This window comes from Meriones unguiculatus, chromosome 3 (genome assembly GCF_030254825.1).
Source record: "Meriones unguiculatus strain TT.TT164.6M chromosome 3, Bangor_MerUng_6.1, whole genome shotgun sequence".
In the NCBI taxonomy this organism is placed as follows: domain Eukaryota; kingdom Metazoa; phylum Chordata; class Mammalia; order Rodentia; family Muridae; genus Meriones; species Meriones unguiculatus.
This window is the reverse complement of record NC_083351.1, coordinates 178,073,913-178,087,629: the sequence shown is the minus strand read 5'-3', so window position 1 is coordinate 178,087,629 and position 13,717 is coordinate 178,073,913. Positions and strand designations below refer to the sequence as shown.

Below are 13,717 nucleotides of genomic sequence, written 5' to 3'. Positions count from 1 at the left end.
GTGTCTGTGTGTCCGTCTCCCCCGCCACCTGCACGCTCATGTATTTGTGGGGTGAGAGTGTTACGGAACCTTTAGGACCGGGCCTTGCTGAGGAAGGACACTGTGAGGACAGGCTCTGTTTCTGGTGTGCAGATGAAATGGTCACTGCTTCCAGCCCACAGGCTGGCATTAGGCCCCAATGCCTCACCTGCCCACAACGAGGGACATGTGCCCATAGAACTGAAAGCCCAAAGAAACCATCTCCCCCAGCTGCCCTTGGTCAGGGTGTTCCCTCACAGCAACAGAGAAGTAGCCTGAAGAGTGGCTGACAGCCCTCGCCAATGGTACCTGGCTCCTCTGCTCCTTGTCACACTTGGGCTATCCCACCCCAAAACATATGGCATGGATTTCCTAAAAGCCATCAAGCCTGCTGTTCCCATTGCACATGCGTTCCTCTGAAGTCCTCTTCTCTGTGCAGACCAGCGCCGCAGTGGCTCTTTCACTCTTGCTTGAAGCTATCCCTTTAAGGAAGCCCTCTCCAGGTTTAGGGAGAAGCTTCTTTATATTTGTGACCCCATTTGTGTTGCTTCCGCACCTGAGGGCAGCAGCTCCCACCGTCTCATCACTCCTAAAATGACTTCTGAATGGCAGTTCTGAGTTAGCTCCATTCATAACCTGCCCTCTTCCCTCTAACAAACACTCCATCTCTAAAACCATCTAGTTTGCCTTGAGTGTGGTCGGATTCATGAACTGTTCCTTGATCAACTAAACTCAGCTAAATTCACTTAATCTAACAATTTTCTTTTAACAAACCATATCTGTCAGAGGCAGATATGTTCTCCTTGCTAGGGAACCCACATGGAGACTGAGCTATCTATGGGCTACATCTGAGAAGGATTTAGGTCCTCTCTATGCATGGTCCTTGGTTGGTCTATCAGTCTCTGCAGGACCCCCTGGGCCCAGAATTTTTGGCTTTGTTGTTCTCCTTGTGGAACTCCTGTTCTCTCTAGTCCTTCTATTCTCCCTTCTTCCATAAGATTTCCTGTGCTCTGCCCAAAGTTTGGCTATGAGTCTCAGCATCTGCTTCGATCCCCTGCTGAAGAGTCTTTCAGAAAACTGCAGTAGGCTCCCGTCCTGTTTCCTCTCTTCTGCCACTTCTGTTGTCTATCCCATTTGCCTTCTGAACGAGAATTAAGCATCTTCCCTAGGGTCTTCCTTGTTTATCCTATATTATGTGGCTAATGTCCACTTAGGAGTGAGTATACACCATGAGTGTCTTTCTGGGTCTGGGATACTTCACTCAGGATGATATTTTCTAGATCCCACCATTTGCCTTCAAATTTCATGATTTCCTTGTTTTTAAAAGCTGAGTAGTATTCCATTGTATAAATGTGCCACAATTTCTGTATCCATTCTTTGGTTGGGGGACATCTAGGTTGTTTCCAGATTCTGGCTATTACAAATAAAGCTGCCAGCCCACAGAGGGTCAGATAGTAGGGGAGGAGAACTACCCCTTTCAGCGAACTAGGGGAAAGGAATAAGGAGGGAAGTGGGAGAGAGGGTGGGACCGGGAAGTGATGAGGGAGGGGGCTACAATTGGGATATAAAGTGAATAAATTATAAAATAAATTAAAAAAAACCCTATCTGTTGAGGACTAGTCGCTTAACAGTTTATCAGGTTCATGAGTACAAACTGCAATGAAAAAGTTACATGAACCACTCTGAAGGGTCCAGAGCCCAGCACAACGGCTTCACCTCAGAGCAACTTGATCCTACAACTTATTTTCAACAAAGTGTCCAGAGCACAACCTAACCAGTTCAAACACCCTAAGGGAGCTGGAGAGACAGCTCTGTAGAGGAATTTAAGCCAGCAACATGGCTGCTCTGACAAGGGATCACATCCAAAGACCCAGGTCTATGTGATCTAGCTGGGATACAGACACAGTCTTAGTACACACTTTTAATCTCGAACAGTGATGTCTAATTGAGGAACAGACAAAGTGACTAACCAGAGAAAGATCTGACCGAATGAACAGGAGATAGGATGTGTCCAACTCCCACAAGAACAGAGAGGAAAGAGAGGCTACTTAAGGCAGCACGGAGAGAGGAGAGCAAGCACAGGAGCACCAGAGTCTCTGCAATCAGTGCTGTTCGTGCAGTCCAGTTCACGGAGTTCAGAGGCAGCTTTTCCCAGCAGAGCAATTCAGTGAAAAGCTTAGAGAATCCAATTTGAATCAGTCAACTTGGAAAGGAGTTTGAGCCAGAACAGCTGATTGAACCAGCAGGAGCTCAGAAAGAACCAGAAAAGGTGACTTTACTCAGCAATAAGTCTCAGAGGCTGGAAACAGTCTAGGACTAGGTTAGCAGACAGAAGCTGGAAGCTGAAGCTGCCGAAGTCCAGGCTTGCAGAAGATTACGCTCTATGGAGGCCAGAAGCTCCCGGCCAGACATGGGGCCAGTTAGACAGAAATGCTCTGGGCTCAGCCCAAGCCACACATTAGTAAAGCTTGGCTCTCATCTCACTCCCTCATCTGAGGAAAGAAAGACAACTTTTACACAGCTCAGTGGCTAAGAGCAGCGGCTAACTCACGGCCTGGATTCAGATCCGAGCACTCACACAGTGGTTCACCACTTCCGTGACTCAAGTTCTGGGGGATCCACTGCCCCTTTGGCCCCTGCACGCACAAGTTACATGCAGGCAGAAACGGCTCACACATAAGCACTACATCCTATCATTCATTCCTTCTTTTCGAGTGAAAACCAAAGTCTTTACATTGTGCTTCAAGCCTCCCGCACCTGACTCCACCCAGCTGGTTATGTCCACTTCAAACTCTCCCTCACCTCTCCACCCTGGGGCGTTCTCACCGTCAGATTTGCACTGAACAGTCTTTCTACCTTGCACGTTCTTCTCCAAGGCATCTCAATGGCTACCTTTTTCAAATCTTCAACCATCATATATTTAATGAAGCTGAAGCTGCTGACCCTGTCATTGTAAGAGTACAATTCCACCTGTATCCCTCCCAGCCTCCTCTCTGTCCTCTACACCAATGTTTTCATGTCTCCCCATGTCTGGTGCTGAGCCTCCAGTTCTCTCAGCAGAACATAAGGTTAGTTAGCCATACGGTTCAGCTACTGCCTCAGATCCAGCCGACACACCCCGGCTAACATTTGCTGAATAAAGAATTAACTACATACACACCTGAAGAGCCAAGCCGCAGGCAAGGGAAGATGCAATGTCCACAGTTCCTTCAAAAAAGTTAAACCACGTAATTTAACGGAAAACATGAAAAAAAATTGACACAAATGGAAAATCTATAAACATATCAAAAGAAAACCAAGTTAATTTGAAAGTTAGCCAAGTTAACTTCTGCCAGGGGACTCCACTAGTCCACTGAGCTTGAACTCGCAATAGCAGTGGGTACGAAAACACACACACCTGGTCTCAGTCTTCCTGGCTCCCTGCAGAGCTTCTCAAACTCAGAATTTCCTGAGTGACAGAAGCACCTTGGCTGTCCATATGTGAGCACCTAAGGATGGCGCCTGCTCCAGGCTAGCGGACAAGCTGGGGGATTGCCCCGGGGAACCTCAGGGCAGGACTCCTCGGACACTAACCCTCCAACCTCTGGGCGGTGCAGGACTATCTCAGCAGTGGAGTGTTTGCCTAGACGAGCAGGGGCCTGCGTTCACTCCCGAGCACCACCATCACCAAATGAACAAACAAGGAGAGAGAAAAAGAAGGAGACAAAGGGATTTACACATAATCCGCAGATCACTGGCTGCTCCTCCAGAGGCCCAGGGTTCCGTTTCCAGCCTGAGTGAAATGCAACAGACAGCCACTTCTAACTCCAGGGGATTAGACACCCTCTCTGCCTTCTGTGAGCACACACATGTGCATGCACGCACACAAGCAGACACACACATGCACACATATACACAATCTGTGTGCATGCTCACACAGTTCACTTACACATGAACAAACAAACACCAGAATTCCAGAAGTTTCAATAGAACTTGGATTTGTCGAGCAAGCGCCCTGAATGCAGACAAATGAAGAAGCGTCTGGCTGATTCACAGGCCCTCAGTGTCTCCAGCACTCATTGGCACACTGTTCATCTCCCTTCCTGGTAGCCCACTGTGTAGGTACAGCTGGTATGGTGACATGGAAGGTGAACACGCACTGATTTTTTTTCTTGTCAGCTACTTACACTGTATTAGGCATTCCCAGGAATCTAGAAGTGTAAGCATACAGGCGGCTGCAGAGATTGTATATAAACCTATACCCCTCTACACAGGGGCTGGGAGCATCAACAGGTTTGGGTTCTAGAGGAATTTTATTCCGAGCATGGCTGCTCGCTCTGGCAGGAGATCACATCCAAAGACCTTTCTAGGTCTATGTGATCCAGCTAGAATACAAACACACCTTTAATCCAGGAGACAGAGGCAGGCAGATCTGAGTTCAAGGCCAGCCTGGAATAGAGCAAGTTTCAGGTAAAGAAAAGCTTAGGTCCAAGTGTGGTGATATATGCCTTTAATGCCAAACAATGAAGGTAGTTAGTTTGTAGAAGGAAGCAGCCATGTTTGAAAGTGATGTCTAACTGAGTGGCAGAAAAGGTGACAAATCAGAGATTTGACAGAACAGGATACACACAATTCATGAAAAGAGAGGAAAGGGAAGCTGCTTAAGAAGAAATGGAGAGAGAGAGAGAGAGAGAGAGAGAGAGAGAGAGAGAGAGAGGAGGCAGCTTTACCAGGACAGTAATACAGAGAGAGGTTGCAGAGAGAAAGAGAACACAGGTGAAGACTGAGAAACCACAGCATGAGAAAGCACCAGAAGATTAGAGAAGATTGCTGGTTAGTTTGAAGCCAAGCAGAGCAAATCAGGGAGCAGACTAGGTCAGCTGGGAGAGGAGTTTGAGCCAGAACAGCTTTGAACTCAGAAAGAGCTTGAAAGCTCAAGTCTGAGAGGCTGAACCATTCTAGACCTAGACTAAATTGTACAGAGGCTAGAAGCTTCCAGGACTAGGCAGACAGAGGCAGTAAGCCTCAAGACAACTACCTCAGGAGAATAATAGTCACTTTTACATTTGGTATCCTGGGTGAGAGAAGGCCCTGGGACCAATTCTCTGTGAATAACAAAACATAAACATAACAGCAGCAAGTTTTCACTCACCAACTACTCTATTTTGGATGAACAGTTATTCTTTCTATAGACACAATTGCAAGCCTCGAAGGGCATCCCTTTCTGTATAGACAAATAAACACACGCCCCACTTTTCTGCTGCTTCCAGGCAGAGTCAGTCAAACATTTTGCCTGAACTAGCCTTCCCTTAAGTTGCATTAATTAATTTGTTTTTCTTTGGGATTCAACTAAAGTGTACTCCTGCAGGCCCTGACCACACAGGCCAGGAATTCCTACTGAGGAAGAAGAAGGCCTGCATGGGCTTCAGGTAGGGTTCAAGGCTACCCTAGGCTACTTAGGGAGGCACTTTCTCAAAAACCATGAAGAGGGCTGGGGCTGCCTCTCAGCGGCAGACTACTTGCCCAGGAGAACCAATGCTGCTCCTTAGCACAGAACAAAACAACAACAGAAGAAGCTGCATGCCTCGCGAAGCTTTCTCTGGGGCTGTAAGTTTAGGCTACACACTCTCTGCCTCTATTCCCTGAACAACCTGCACCACAGCCACTTGGCTATCTCCAGCTGGCCTCAGGGCAGTACTGTTCTGTTTCCTTCTATCTGTTTAAATGGAGCAAAGGAGGTGTCAGTTAAACGTGATAATCGAGGGGAGTGAAGAGCAAGCGCAGGGGTACAGAAGCAGCGCAGCACAGTGCTTTGCGGAAAACAAGTAATTAATGGGACTGTCGCTCAGAGTGTAAGGTTTACAGGGCTTTCCTGCCGTAATGGAGAATGGGGTCCAGGAGTAAGTGGACCTTTTCCACTTGGGGTCACTGGCCACTTTAAAGAACTCCTGTGTGGCCGCTGTATCAGCCAGACAGCTAGTCATCAGATGCTAACCTGTCCACCGCTCTGTCCCATATAATCTCTGGGTATAAAACCATCAGCCTGTAGCTGCTTCTTAGGGTTAAGAGACTGCGTGAGATTAAACATATGACGGGCCTATGTCAAAATCAAGAATATCTATCCACTTACTCATCAGGATAGGCCTGATGAACTATAGTAAAAAAGAATTCTAACCAAGATTCCATCAGTTTGGTGGTTACTCCTCTAGTAACTAGTTACTGGTACTAAGATACTGCAGGACCATCTCATATGCAGTAAAGTCTCAGCATTTCCTAACTTGCTGGGGTTTTGTTGTTGTTTCCTGTTGTGCAATGCCCCTGCGTAGGCAGTGGGGCATGAGGCCTCACCACAGTGGCTCCTGATCTTGTGGCAGCTAACTGGCACCAAGGTGCTCCATGAACAACGTAAGGTGTGCTCTCTGATCCAGGGGCCTCAGGTTCCTGACGGAGCGTCTGTCTACCTAATCAATCTTTCTTCCATCAATTAATCATCAACTCTCAACCTGCAAGCATTCTAACACCTATGTTCACCATGAAACAGTCAGTCACGCATGCATGGCAGTATTTCTGTACAATGAACATTACTAACAATTTATGTGCTTCTTAACCATTCCATATGGAAAACTGGCTATCCTTTTTAGTGATTATAATCTTGTTTAAACGCCTTATGACAGAGTTTTCATGCTATGGCAACTTCTGTGCTTCCTGCTAGGTTAAGGAATATATATACTGTGTGAGAACTAGTTGTTTGCTAAAACTTCTCTTCTAATTGGAATAGACTAGACTGAGGCCATAATACCAAGGCTACAGTAGCTGAAAAGAAAATGTGGGATTACATGTAAGTTTACCTGTAATAATCCTGTCTCCAATATCTTGGGAGGAATGGAAAAGTGACCACAGTAGTGTTTTTCACTCTCTGTGCTCACTAAAATCAACCACCACAAAGCCTGGCGACAGCTCTGCAAGTGTGCTTTTCTCCATTACAGAGCAGAGTTAAGTACAGGGCTACAGTGTCTGATGAAAACCCAGGAGGATATCTCACCATTGGAAATGAAACTGTCTCTTCCACCAGTAATATCCTCTGGAATTTCAATGTTTCTAAGAAAACAGTCAGACAAATTTCCACACTCCTGAAACATCAGGTTCCTTTTCTGGCATTACAATTCCCACTTTCATTATTTAAGAATTTCCTCTTCATAGTTTTTTGTGATTTTGCTTATGAATATACAATCCTAAAAAACAAAATATAAAGGATTAATTAAAATAAAGGTGATTATTTTTTATTTGTCTTTTTCTTTGAGACAGGGTCTCTTGTATCCCATGCTGGTTCTGAACGTGCCACAGAGCAGAGAGTAACCTTTGAACTTCTGCTCCTCTTGCCTCCATCCCTCACATGCTGGGGTTACGGGTGAGTAGCCTCACATCCAGGTTAAGTGCTGTCTCAACCAAGATGTAGCAGAACACTTCCTTAACTCACCTAAGGCCCTGCGAACAAAACAACACACACACACACACACACACACACACACACACACAACCAGGACTAGATGGCTTTAATGATAATTTTACCAAATTCTTAGAGAATTAAATCTTTCACAATTTTTTTTTTCCCAGAAAGTAGAAGAACATGTCCCAGCTGGTTGTCTACAGCCAGTCTTACTGGTATAAAAGCAGACAAAGGTATCATAAGAAAAGAAAAAATAGGCCACTGTTCATTATTATATAGGAAAAACATCCTCAGCTGGGCGAAGCATTGGTGCACACCTTTCATCCCAGCAATGGGAAAGCAGAGGATCTCTGTGAGTTCAAGGCCAGCCTGGTCTACAAAGCAAGTCCAGGACAGCCAGGACTACTCAGAAACACTATGTCTCAGAGAGGGAGAGAGAGACAGAGACAGACAGAGACAGAAAAGAAATAGAAAGGAAAACACCGTCAACAAACTAATAGCAAACTGAATCCAGCAACATATCAAAGAATTACACAGCACAGCCAGTGAAGACTTAGTTCAGGAAGCTGGAAGTACTTCAACAGAAGAAATCCAGTATTATAGACTCTATAGGTAAAATAAAGGACAAACCACAGTATGGATGACACTTAGCACTGAGTGCCTCTTGGGGGTCATGAATCTAAGTGGGTCTAGCCAGCATGACTGTATTTAAGTGAGAGAGACAGGAGTTGAGGGACTAAAGGGTGTGAGTGGGGCTGAGGAGCTGGCTCAGTGGGTAAGGATGAGGATCCTAGTTCAGGCACAACACACACAAAGCTGTGGGTGTGGCTGCACATGCGATAACCAAGGCAGAGGAGGGAGGCAGCACATCCTGGGAGTCTGCTGGGCAGCCAGCCGAGCCAAACTGGCAAGCTTCTGACTTAGGTAGGAACTTTGTCTCAAGTGAGTAAGGCAGAGTCCTAGAGGAAAACACGTGACACGCTCCTCTGCACCTGCAGGCTCCTGAACTCACATGCCTGCCACACGGGGCCCCGGGGGAAGCAAGAGCTGGTCAGAGGAAGCAGAATGAGAAAGCGCAGAACAAAGCCTTGCTTGTGGTTTCTGTGGGAGGGAAGAGCAAGATGAGGTGGCACCTGAGCAGGATTAGGAGTCGGTGTGGGTAGGCATGAGTCAGGGCTGAGCTGCCATCTGCTACCTGTCCTGGTGTGAAGTGGAGGACAGAGTTATTAGACCTTACTGACCAGATGGAAAAAAGAAGGTCTGCTGATGTGCACACGGTCTCATGCCTGGCTGCTGTGCAAATCAAAGGTGCATTCACAGGCAAGCCATTTGCTGCATCTGGGAATTAGCTAATCCTGGAAGGGGCAGTCTCCTCTCCATGCAGGAAGAAACTCAGTGAGACTCCGGTACCAAAGCATCAGGAACACATGGCTACGTGCTGTAATTACAATCTCAGAAATAGTTGTTCTCTGGGACAGGGGGAGAGCTGAGTGGCTCCTCTGCTACCTCAGGCAGGATGACCACCTGAGCCCAAGAGCTCATGGGAAGACTGGGCAATGCAGGACCGCCTCTCAATAAATACACAACTAAGTCCACAGCGGGAGTACTTCAGAGGTAGGATGTATGCTTAGCATGAACAAAGTCCTGTGTTCAAAGCCACAATGCAGAAACACAGCTAATACAAGAAGAATCTGCCCTACCCACCTCCAGCCCTAGTATTAAGAGTGGTAGCAGAGAGAAAACAGAGAAACCCAGGGAAGTTTCTCTGTGCTGGGTCAGGGGCTGACCTGATAGACACTCTGTGCAGCAGTCTTCAGTCACTGAGGTTAAACTGGAAACAACACCATCCTCTTCTTTCTCTTTCACAACCATACACACTCTCACAATAAACACAATGTCAAATCTTCTTGGCAAATCAAAGGTATTGAGGGGGAATGATTTTTAATAAGCCAGTCTGATTCCATGACAGGCTTCAAAACTGGCTTCAGACTGAACAAGCCCAGTTTCTATTTCTTGGAACACAAAACTACAGTCCATAAACACCAGATACAATAACCAGAAACAATAACTTAGTAAAGTCCCCAAGCCCTTGACCACTCAAACTAAAGGTCAGTTAGAAACGCTTTGTCTAGCTGTTCAAAATGATACGTTGTTACGTGGGCACTCCATGAAGTCCCCAACTGCGAAAGTTCCCCGTATCCCCTAGATCAGCACCAACCAAATCAATGTAAGGATTACCTAATCACACTAGGGAAATCCCCTAAACTGTCTTTAAATTGAGCCTGTGAGCTCACTCCGGGGTTGCCATTCTACAGAATGGTGGCCCCTGCATGCTGGAAATTTCTGCAGAATAAATGCTCCTTACCTTTGTACACTACCTGAGTCTGAGGTCTTCCTTCAGTGATTCCCAGACCTAACAGTATTTTATGATCTTAAGGTAAATGTTAATCCCGAGGTCATAAAACACGCACTGTTTTCAAATGACACCTGAGTCCCACAGTATTTCAGAATTTTGTTTTATACTCTAACTTGAATGCATGTCGAAGTTTTTACTGTAGAGTAAGAAGCAACATAAAAAAAAAAAGAGTTTCAGGGGCTTTATGGATCAGGAGAAAGGATATAAAGTAAAACAACTTACAAATTAATTTCATACAGAAAAATTTCAAAATTCTATTTTATCAAAGTTTTTCTTTAAAAGTCTACATTAGAGTAGGCATTGTAGTGCATGACTTTAGTATCAGCACACGGAGACAGAGACACACGGATCTCTGTGAGTTTGAGTCCAGACTGGTCTACACAGTAAAACCCTGTCTCAAAAAAAAAAATCTAAATCAATGTTTTCTATTATAATATACTCTTAGAGTTCATGTTTATAACAAATCTCAATGTATTCCACTAAATCCAAAAACGGGCAGCACACCATAGGCATTTCCTATGTGGTGTCTCTTGGGAAGCACACTTTTACCAGACAATCCGGTTCCCAGGAGCTGACACAACCACACTCACTGTGACTGCTTAGCGAATGTGACTAAATGTCTGCCATGGTGCACTGGAAGATGGAATAAGGACAAAGCCAGCTACTCTCACCTCTTCACTCTGACACTGAAGCTGAGAGCAACCACGCAACTGGACAACGCGCCGCAGGAGAAGGCAGCTCTCTCTCTGTCCCATCTCCCAAGTGTAGAGCTTCCTTCACGCCCAGACACTGCGCCATCCTAGAGCCCACTACGCTGAGCAGGCTGGCCTCAAACTCACAGACACCCACCTGCCTCTGCCCACACAGTACTGAGGTTAAGGTGTGCCACTACGGCCTGCCGCTTCCCATGAATTTTAAAAATATGTATTGATTCATAGTATTTTATATGTGCGGATGTTTTGTCTGCGTGTATGTCTGTACACATGCATGTGCCTGGTGCCTATGGAGGTCCCCTGGAACCAGCTGGGATAGCTGTGGGTCACTATGTGGATGCCTGGAACTCTACCCAGGTCCTCTGCAAGAGCAACAAGTGCTTTAAATCACTGGGCCGCCCCTCCAGCCCTCTTCCCTACCACTTTTCATGATGGCAAATCAAAGTTAATACTGATGTAATTTCTCCGTTTCTCTACTGCATAAAATTCTAACCTATTCCCAGGGTTTTCCCTTCCTCCCTTCCTTCTTTTCTTGTTTCCTTCCTTCCCAACCACCACCTTGCAACCCTCAACCAAGACAGGGTTTCCCTGTGTAGCCCTGGCTGTCCTGGGACTCACTCTGTAGACCACACTGGCCTTGAACCCCCCAGAGACCTGCCTGGCTCTGCTCCCAAGTGCCAGGACTAAAGGCATGCATCACCGTGCCTGGTGTCCCAGGATTTTCTTTTAAACGTACAGCCCATGGCTGGAGAAAGCACCACTTTACAGGGTCTGCCACTGTGAATAATATCCACTAAAATTTGTGCCAGACCAAATTTGTGCTAGGGCATTATAACTGTCTCATGTAAATGTGTGGGTGGTTCAATGAGGCACACATTAGTCTATCTCTTCTGCAGAGAAGGAGGTACATGGTCAGAACAAGTCCTCAAACTTGTAACCCTGCTGAGATCACAGGCACATCTCTAGCATGGAGATGTGGCTTGACTATAAAGCCTGTTCTTACCACAGCTCTCTGCTGTATGCCCACTAAAGGGAAAGGCATACAGTTTAAAATATTTAAACTCAATAAGCTAGCCATCTATAGCAAAACAAACAAACAAACAAAAAACAAAAACAAAACTATTTAAATGAATAGGTTTACCTAGATTGTTTGATGAAAATATGTACAGACATTTTTAAAAAGTGAACTTTATCAGATTCAAGCATAAGAGGAGAGCAGATGAGGCACTTACTGTAAAAACGCTCTAAATTCTGAAACGTCAACACTGTCCACAGGAATTCGAGCTCATTTGCTGAGTCCCTTGATGTGAGCCCAATGACGTGGGAATAAAAGCCAGGAGCTCTGGCTAACAAGACTGCCTGTGTGCTTGGAACAGAGAGCCGCTGGCAGAAGGAACAGTGTCTGCGTGCAGTTCTCCCTCAGAGCCTGTTGGGGAAAAGGGTTATAATTAAACTAGTGATGCTGAAAAGAGCTAACACCGACATATTTAGAAATATGTTAAGTCCAAAATGTAGAGGCCAAGCAAGAATGTTCAGAGGGAACGCCTGAGGGAGGCACGTGGTTCCTACCCTGGACCCACAGGAAGGCAGGAGAAACCAAGGTTCACAAGTAACTTAATAAAAACTGGGGTTGATGGGGCACACACCTGTGACCTCAGCACTCTGGGAGGCAGGGGAAGTGGATCTCTGTGAGTTCAAGGCCAACCTGGTCTACAAAACGAGTACAGGACAGCCAAGGCTACACAGAGAAACCCTGTAATGAAAAGCAAAAACAAACAAACAAGAAAAAAAAAAAAGAGAAGAAGAAAAACTGGGCTTGCCTGAGTTCATTTTAAAGAACACTACACTTAATATTTGCTTTCATTTTCTAAAAGTTTATAGTCAAACCAAAGAAGATCTCATTAAAAAAAAAAAAAGTAATCCCAGCATTCAGGGAGGCAGAAGCAGGAGGATCTCTGTGAGTTCAAGGCCAGCTGGTCTACGAAGACAGCCAAGGATACACAGAGAAATCCTGTCAATAAATAAATAAATAAATAAATAAATGCATTTTTAATTCTAGTAATAAAACTTATTTTCTGCTACTGTCCTGGCTAGTTTTATGTCATTTTGACACAAGCTAGAGTCATCTGAAAGACAGAGCCTCAGCTGAGGAAATGCCTCCATGAGATCCAGCTGGAAGGCATTTTCTCAATTAGTGACCGATGGGAAGAGGGCCCCGCCCACTGTGGGTGGAGCCATCCCTCAGCTGCTTTCTTACAGAACCAGGCGGGTGTCCTGGTTCTGTAAGAAAGCAGCTGAGCAGCCAAGGGGAGCAAGTCAGTGAACAGCACCCTCGTGGCCGTGGCCTTGCGTCAGCTCCGCCTCCAGGCTCCTGCCCTGCTGACCTCCTTCAATGAAGGACAGTGGTGTGGAAGTGTAAGCAAGATAGACCCTTTCCTCTCCATCCCACTTTCTGGTCGTGCTCCACTGCAGCAACAGGAAGCCTAGGACAACTGCGAATACCGACTTTCCTTTAGAATGTGCCTTCTTGGCTTCATCATGGAAACAGAGCTAAGTTAACTTGGCTTCTGACTATTAATGAACCAACTGTTCAAAAACCATACTAAAACCGAACCAAAAATGTGAACAGTCAACACCTACCAACCAGACAGAACAACAGAAAGTTCAGGTCAGAAACCAGTAACTTTGTTCTGTCACTGACCAAACCTGAAATGGAGACTTGGATATGAAGAACGTGACTTTTTGCCCTTTCCCATCTCCATCAAACAGAATTAATCCTGCTCTAATCTACTGTTCAAAATGACAGACTTGGGGGTAAACCCCCTGGAATCTCTCGTGTATACAGCCATGGCAAAGCCCACTTATTGTTTACAAACACTGAAAACAGACAACTTCACAGTCTATTCACTGGCCTCTCTGTACTTGTATTTCTACCCTCTCAGTGTGTAAACTACTTGATCTCTGCCGAATCACCAGCATGGATCCTCAGCATGGATCCTCAGAGGACCTGTGTATTGCAGGACATAATTGGCAGCCACACCAGTGCCCCAGGGGAAGATGGCGACCTGGGTAAAGACACGCATTATGTGAACGCCTGGGAAGCTGCCACAGACACTCAAACCCCGAGAGCAGGCTAACGGCCCC

The 13,717-nt window shown here is 45.9% G+C and overlaps 1 long non-coding RNA gene across 1 annotated transcript in view; it reads right to left on the bottom strand.

Annotated features, from left to right (window-relative positions):
- The window catches only part of LOC110549070 (uncharacterized), a 52,254-nt gene that overhangs the window by 32,968 nt on the left and 5,569 nt on the right, over positions 1-13,717 (bottom strand). Inside the window, exon 2 of the long non-coding RNA XR_002476439.2 lies at positions 11,806-11,999. This is a non-coding gene — a long non-coding RNA (uncharacterized LOC110549070). The remainder of the gene's footprint in view (positions 1-11,805; positions 12,000-13,717) is intronic.